The sequence below is a fragment of the Acanthaster planci genome, linkage group LG02, assembly GCF_054643075.1.
Source record: "Acanthaster planci isolate LZ-2023a linkage group LG02, COTS_SCS, whole genome shotgun sequence".
Classification (NCBI taxonomy): Eukaryota; Metazoa; Echinodermata; class Asteroidea; order Valvatida; family Acanthasteridae; genus Acanthaster; species Acanthaster planci.
In genome coordinates this window covers 1,445,645-1,454,335 of record NC_141778.1, presented here as the reverse complement: position 1 = coordinate 1,454,335, position 8,691 = coordinate 1,445,645, and the positions used below count along the sequence as shown (strand labels likewise).

The window sequence follows — 8,691 nt, the reverse complement described above, 5'->3', positions numbered from 1 at the left end:
ACGCGATACGTGTACAAAATGAATAGGCAGTGCATTATCATTAGAAAATGTAAACATCAGTGGAAGTCGATTATTGGTTTTTTTTGGTCAAGAACTTAAGTACAGTGTGTCTGCAGAGATCAACAAAGGGCGACAGACTGTCAAGCTGTTTGTGTGTACCAGATGTGCGTTCCCACATTAAGAAGAAGCAAGAACCTTCTCTCAGATCAGACTGATCTCGTCAGGTCAGTACGAGACGACGACGAGCTACGTCCTAGTTTGAAAAGGTAGGTAGAAACAAACAACAGGGCCCTACAGGGGCACAGGGCCCTGTGATGTAGGCTACTCCATCGTCGGGTCTAGGATGTACACTGTACCTTGGAATAGATGGGGATTGCTTAGACCGATTTGGATAGCCACATTTTTTTGTGATTTCAATCTTTTGGAACTGATCAGCACCCCCCAAACAAAACCAAAGGCAATGGCCAACGCTGCCTTTATTGCACTGCTCCCATTTTTTGGACATTTCAAATTGTAACTTGTCAGAAAATGTGACTTCCTTACTGATAAACCAGTTGTGCAAATTTGAATCCACCATGTGTTATGTGACTCACAGTTTGCCCTTACACCTATGGTGTAATTTCCCATACAACTCCAAACCCTGCCCTCTTTCAAAACATCAACCCTACAGTTATCGAGCGTGATGTCATAATCATCTACCAAGGTGAATTCAAAACTTAAAATGTAGTTGTCCCTTCTATTATAGGAACAAAGTCTCCAAAGATACGATCCCTGAACAAATATGCACATATTGCTAATTTTGCCAGTACACAGTAGTTTTGTTAAGCGCAAACTTAAACTTTGTGCTAATTGATTCTCTATCCTGAGTTGATTTGCCTTTGATTTGCAGGAGGGAGTACAATAAATTGTACGATGAATTTGCACAAGGTTCAAGATTGGCTTAACACTCAGTGCTAGTTTTACCGCCAACCATGCCAACAGCATGCATGCATCGTCCATGGTCATGACAGCTGCTCATGTATAAATGAGAGTTTTGAGACCACTCTCAATGAGAGATTGGATGAAAGACAAAATAGGCACTATGGGCAGGACTTGGCATAACTGTCCCCCCCTACCGAATACCGGTGCCCCAGTACCCCCCCTCCTCCCATTTGAAATCAATGCAGCTGTAGGCCGCTTCAGCTCTGTCTTTTGGTGCCCCCTTGAAAAAAATGTGTGTACCCCCGGGTGTCCCCTGGACATAATAATAGCCCTAGTTACACCACCGCCTACAGGGCCTATAATTTTAAAAAGCAAGGCCAAGAAAACCGACATGACTGACTACTGCCATGATTGCTGCAGATGGGACAGGGATAGCCTCAGACTAGAGCCAGTCTGCTGGACTACGGTACCTTCGTATCCTTGAGGTCGTCAAGTAAACTGGTTCCAGTCTTGGCGTAGGGTGGGGATACTGGTTGGCCTAAACAACATTTGTCATGTGATGTCATGCAGAGTCCACACATCGTACCGGTAATTTGGTTCTTGGGTGACCAGTGACCCTTTAGTGGCCTATTACCAGAGGTGGGTAGTCGGATGGTTTCTGCATTGAGACAGCATTGTAGACCTGTAGGTACTAAGTGGTAAGACCCTCTTGGTTATCAATAATTGCTGCATTTTGTTGAGACAGAATAGTTTTGAGTGTGCATGGCATATCATCAACAAACAGTGATGAAATCTACTGTAATGACTTTGAAGTTAATGTTTACTGGAAAAGGTCCTACATTTACATGTACATGTACCGGTACATGTACTGTACGAAGTATGGTCAAGTGTCTTGACCATATTCAATTTGCGTTTTCAGTTTGTCATTGTTCAACATTTGTGACAAGTTTACAAGATGTACCATTCGTACATGTATGTTGACGAAGGCGACACACACACACAAAGTCCACAAAGTTTAAGAAAGCAGTTTTGCTAAAATGTTATCCGATTTGCAACTCTTTAGAAAACAGCAAAGACAAACAACAACAGCAACCTCCCTCCCCCCCAAAAAAACACCCTCAATGACCCCGGTTCCATATCATGCAGCATACAGGAACACAGGTGTGTACCGGTAGGTTAGCTGTGCCCCTAAAACAGTCCCTACAGTTTAATTAAGGGACAGAGTCCTTGCTTGTCTGACCCCCAGATTGGTTAACCCTGACTTGTATACGGGTAGGTCAAGATTACCGGCTGGTTGAGATGTATGTACGTAAATACAAACATGTACTAGAACATGTAAAGATTGTGTGGGTAAATATACAGTATGTACACATTGCTGGCACTGACCTCTCACTTGAAAAGTAAAGGTCACATCATATATGTTTACATTTTCCTTTTATTTTCATATCAAAGGCCCAATAATATTTTTTAGGGGGGCGTGAACTTGTGTTTGGGGCCCAAAACGATTTAGAATTTTTTCATCTAACTTTTAGTGGCCATTCTTAGGAACTGAAGCTACATATTGGGAAGGGACATGAAAAGTTGTCCCTTTCTCTCTTTTTTTTTTCAATTTTTTTTTTTTAAATTCTGGGGAGGAGCAGGGAGACATGGCTGCCATGGCCCCTGTCCCCTGGACTTTTCCTTGTGTATGTGTTGCACATCAAAGATGGATGACAAAGCAGTACCATAATTGTGACAAAGCTTTCACTTATTAACAAAAATCCTCGTCTGATTTGGCATTTACCGGTAGCTCTCAGAATTTGTTCAGGATGGAAAGATCTTTTCTATGCAGTACAGCAATTCGTCAAAACTTTCAAAAACACACTGACATTTTCAGTGAGTACCTACCCCAGTAAGTATGTGTTACATCCATAAACTAGCATGCATCTGTCACCCAAAACTAGAAGAGCTTTCATCTTTTCAATGTTGCCTGTGACCCTTTTGCTTCACTAAAGCACTGGAAGCATGTCATGTCAAGCCAGTGGCAAATGGGGCAAGATTGTTGTTGACAGTTGTATCCACTTGACTGTTTATCTTCAACGCATGACAAGTTAACCAAAAAGCAACCAAACAATACTTCTATTCAAACTAATCCCATGTGGTTAAAGTACTATAACTCCAACACATTTTGTTCCGACATTGCATATTGTACATATGTACATATATGTATGTGTAGGCTGAGCAAATGTGAGTAATGGAACTCCTTTGACTGACTAGTGACTACATGACGTACCATATGTACTGCATTTTACTTGTACCAAGTCGATGCAAACACCTGTACATGTACGAACATGTAGTTGTTTTATGCATACTTATACAAATACTAATTTTTAACTTGATGAATGAACAAGTAATGTTCTAATCATGTACAAATATTGTTGTTATTTCTAAAATTGTCTGTCTAAAATGTCAGCTTCAAGAATGATGATGTATAGGGCCTTCTTGGGCTAATAAATGACTTTGAATAACTAGACTTGCTGTTTAGACATTGTCATCATTATGAATGGTCAAGGTAATACTATGGTATCTTTCAATAAACCACGAATCAAAGAAAAGCAAATAAAGCCAGGGACCTTGTTTGTGTTTTTTTTGTGAACTAGTGCGGTCAATATTTTGAATACTAAATTGATCATGATGGATGGATAGTTGTTGCGTTCCAATTTTTTTTTCAAATTTCTGTATCTGCTTCAGTATTTCATATTTGTACCAAGCAAATTAATGAGTAATTTGGCATCAGTTGTCTGGCATAGCCATGGAGCAACTGGCAAACATCTATAAAGTACACAAACACAGTTTGTGGATGGACTGGTTACCTGTGCCAGATACATGCCTGTTGGTCATAGAGGTATGCAAGAATACCCAGCCATTACACAATTAGAGCTGAAAGCTTGTACATGAACAGCAAAGTTCAAATCAACTTAGTCAGTAGCAAGTGAGTTTGTGGTTTCACTGTACAGGTAAGAACTACATGTTTATATGAACATACATGTACATGTTTATATGAACATACATGTACATGTTTATATGAACATACATGTACATGTTTATATGAACATACATGTACATGTTTATATGAACATGTATACATGTACATGTTTATATGAACATACATGTACATGTTTATATGAACATACATGTACATGTTTATATGAACATACATGTACATGTTTATATGAACATGTATACATGTACATGTTTATATGAACATACATGTACATGTTTATATGAACATACATGTACATGTTTATATGAACATACATGTACATGTTTATATGAACATACATGTACATGTTTATATGAACATGTATACATGTACATGTTTATATGAACATACATGTACATGTTTATATGAACATACATGTACATGTTTATATGAACATGTATACATGTACATGTTTATATGAACATACATGTACATGTTTATATGAACATACATGTACATGTTTATATGAACATACATGTACATGGAAACAATGATAAAAGGAATGCCTATGTGTACAGGTAAGTTGTTAAAGCTTGCATGTCTGACTTGTGGTGACTTGTGACTGACTTGTGACTCTCTTGTGGTGATTTGCGACTGACTTGTGGTGATTTGTGACTGAGTTGTGGTGACTTGTGACTGACCTGTGGTGACTTGTGACTGACTTGTGGTGATTTGTGACTGACTTGCCGACAAAGTACCGGTACCGGGTACCAGTGACAAGTACAATAGCATGACGGGAAATGAGGGTGAATTTAAGAAATACAATGGAGCAAGAAGCCTCATAACCCCCCACCACCATTTGACATTGTAATTCTAATTGTTAGATTCCAATTTTAATAAGCCTCGCAGTGCCTCTGGAAGGGATATCATTTTTCCTGCAGGGTTGTTGCTATGGCTACCATAACTTACCATACATGTATGTGATTCCCACAGAAGCATGGGTTATGTCGGGGAGAAACAATGCAATCTGTGTTTGGTATCCTTACATGTACATGGTACCTGCATGAGCAAGCCAATCAGCTTGATGCGTACACAACAGAAAGCATTACAGTCAGCAATACCGTTTTAGAACCTGGTACAAAGTTACGCACAAAATGCACAGGTGCACCTTTACAGGTACATGCACAGTACTGTTACTGGTGTTGGTACGTGCTGTAGTTTGTATACAAACTGTGCATACATACATGTACATGCTACAAATGCACATGGTTGGTATTGTATTCCATCCTGAGTTGGCTTACAAGTTGCATGTAATTGCCTGTAAAGAAATGTACATGCTACAAATGCACATGGTTGGTATTGTATTCCATCCTGAGTTGGCTTACAAGTTGCATGTAATTGCCTGTAAAGAAAATTCATAAATAGAATAACTCTGGAGGGTACAGTAAATATGTACAAGATTGACAATATTGCACTTGTACATGTAATTATGTAGCCAGTATATACAAATAGTGTATGTACGTGTACATCGTATAAGTTTTATCCAAATGCTGTACATGTAACAAGGATTACTGGTACACTGTACCGGTACATTGTCATAAGTGAAATTGATGAATACATGTATAGACCTTTACTTTATTTTCCTTGAGTGTTGCTGTTACATCCACATCAATGAGCCCTGTAGCCTTAAGTTTACACATGCAGAACTGGCATGGCTCTGTCCCCACACTGTGCATTTCACAGTTTGCCAGGGTTTATTGAAGTCTGCATGTACATGTATACATCCAAACAATAGGCCCAGAAACAAAGACAGCAGCTGCATCTAGTCTGGCAATAAACACACACTGTGCAGCTGAGCCCCAGTGTGCAGATTCTGTAAGGTACATTGTACATGTACAGTGTACATGTGCATACGTGCAGTAAGCATTGATTCTTTGTTGCTAGATGAAAGAAGATGCAGAATTGTGCAGGTAGGCCGGGCTGAAGTTACAGTTTGCTTTTGTAGCTGGGATTTACATGTAAGCCTGTGAGCTGAGGAGATGAACATTAAACTTCATTGGGTCTGCTGGACAGGACTGGACATTTCACCTACAGGTACCAGTCGTGTGGTTGATACACGGTAAGGTAACCAATACAGGTATCTGTAATATTGCCGAAGCACAGTCATCACAATACATGTACTGTACATGTACATGCATTTGTATCTGCTCAGGTGCCTAGACAACGTACACGAATGTGGCCTGAATACACATGTACATGTACATTTGTAATTACATGTACATTTGTGTAGGACAAGCTGAGACAGTTCATACCACATTGGATTTCTGATCCTCCAACTGGACTTTTAGCCTGTTTTAGCTGACTGGGACTACCATAGAAGTTGCTGGTAGAGCAAGAAATACATACTGTACATGTAGGCTCCATGGTTGGGGCTTTTACATGGCCTGCAACCAGTGTACACTGTACGCATCACAGCCAGTTAGCTCAGATTGTCATCATGCCTATCCATGATGTTATCTACATGGATGTGAATGTTTATACCGCATACAATGATCCTAGGGATGTGCACACAGGGTACCCTACATGTACAGTAGGGGTACATGAAGGAGGTTTACTTAGAACTGCACGATTTGGAGTATTCTGTTGCTTCCAAACTTTCGCGCATTACGAGTACATCTAGATTATTCAGAGTTTGGTCGTGTTGTGATCAGATCTCCGTCTAGAGTCAGCTACTGGTACGTACAACAGCATGATCAAGGCTCTGATTTCTGCCCCTCCATTATGGACTGGATGGCAAGGAAGATCCAGACAAGCTTCACTCTAGTAGTGGCAACACTAACCAGTGTATACCTTGCTAGCTGGCTAGTGTTGGGACCAACCATTTCAAATGGACCATAATGGTAGTGTGTACATTGGCGTGGTCCCAGTACACGCATGTACGATGTATGCATTATGTACCAAAGAAGAATTTCATACAAGGCACTGCACGTGCTACTGCTTTGTGCATCGCACAAAGTTGAAGTGAAGCTGTCCAAATTGTTGGCTATAGCTTGAAATTACACGTAGATGTACATTTACCGGTATGAAATGTGTGTAAGCTGCCACATGTATATGTACCTTACCCGTGGAGCCATATCCCATTGACTTGCATACCAAGTAAGTTGAACATGATGAGACCAGGCAGAATTTACAGAATAAATGTAGGAAATGTTACATTTACAATTACATAGAAATTCTCGGGAATCAAAAAAAAAATTAGGAATAAGATAGAAGTATCAATATCCAAGAAACAGACACAGAGTTTAAACCAAACAGAAACAAACAGTACCTTGTGTGTGTAAAACATCTAGTACTGAAAAGATCAACAAAGTCTAATTTAAAATGAAAATGAAGCATTAGACAAAAAAATGAATGATAAAACAATGCAATACACATTTCATCCATCCAAACCAGAAATTAAAAAACTTAAAATGTGAAGTATAAAAAGGGGAGACAAGGGCTGAAAGAAAAGAACGAGGCTAGACAAAAACAAAACAAACCAACTCAGGTCTCAAAAAGAACAAACAAAATACATGTACACAGAGAAATAGAACTCAAAACCAAATCAACGCCAATCAATTTAGTCGTTAAGACAGGTTTGTGTATGCGCATGTACTCATTAGCGAATCTGTTCGCCGTGGATATTTACATTTGGATCACACACAGACAAGAAAAATTGATTGGAAATATTTGCAGGCATTCGATGCAAGGCTTTATGAAAGGAACGTGTTCATGGCCTATATGCTTTTGTCCTTTTTTTAAATTACATGTACGTGTAGTCGGAAAACAATCCATGCATGACATGTTGACTTCTAAGTTCTATTGTATAGATTTGTGTACATTTGTACATGTACATTTAATGTGTACACATGCATAAATACATTTCATTGGGTTTCCACTTGTTTTGCAACTTGTCATAGCCCATGAGTGTGGTACAGTACTTACATGTACCTGCAATGGAATACTCATACATGTGTTTTCCTTCCTCCATGATACATGTTACATGTGAAATATACACAGCCTTAGTGATGTGCCAGAAAGTGAACATGTACATGTACACTGAGGGAACCATACAGGTGTACATTACGGTACGGGTACATGTACCTGTACATTGTGCAGTACATGTACGCAACATATACATGTACATGTGTGATGGCATGTGCTGAAGATAAGGTACCATGTGTACATTTGTGTGCATTGCGTTTCCTCTTGACTACCTGTTATTACCGAAAGATGTAAGTTCTAAACATTTTTTCAGGCAGGCTTGTGCAGTACATGAACGATATTGACCTGACTGTGCACATTTAGCTGTTTGAACATCTGTCCAAATCCTGAGCCCCAATCTCCGGTCTGCAACTACAGGTACATGTATTTTGTGGAGGTGTAAGTTTACTGTTATAATAAACAGCAGTGCTTTTATCACTTGCTTGTAAACAAGTTTGTACATGGACATACTGGTATGTACTATGTAGAAAGTTGGGTGAATCCAGCCAGGTTTCACTGGACATTTCTGATGGATACATGTACCTATACTTTAACATGTTTCAAGGCAGAAAACACCGTGTTTGGCTTTTTTAGCAATAGTCGTGGAATAGTGCCTTTGTTCATTTATCACTATACCCACATGTACATCATACTGCCATTGGTGGGGGCCACTGAAATGATCAGTAATAGTGTTACTATGGTTACCAGATTCATCTTTGAGTAGATCATAAAGTATATCTGCTGGTTGATGAAATGGACTTCAAAATTGTTGAATTACGTGTGAG

General features: G+C 39.4%; 1 protein-coding gene across 3 annotated transcripts in view; it reads left to right on the top strand.

The window, feature by feature from the left end:
- LOC147799785 (uncharacterized) overlaps positions 1–8,691 on the top strand; it is a 33,261-nt gene continuing 24,570 nt past the window's right edge. Inside the window, exon 1 of one of the 3 annotated variants that reach the window (XM_087133619.1) lies at positions 1–266. The gene's annotated coding sequence lies outside the window, so the exon portion shown is untranslated. Of the gene's footprint in view, positions 267–5,834; positions 5,854–5,893; positions 6,003–8,691 lie in introns of those variants that run through there. The other 2 variants (XM_087133621.1, XM_087133620.1) reach the window with 2 other exon arrangements.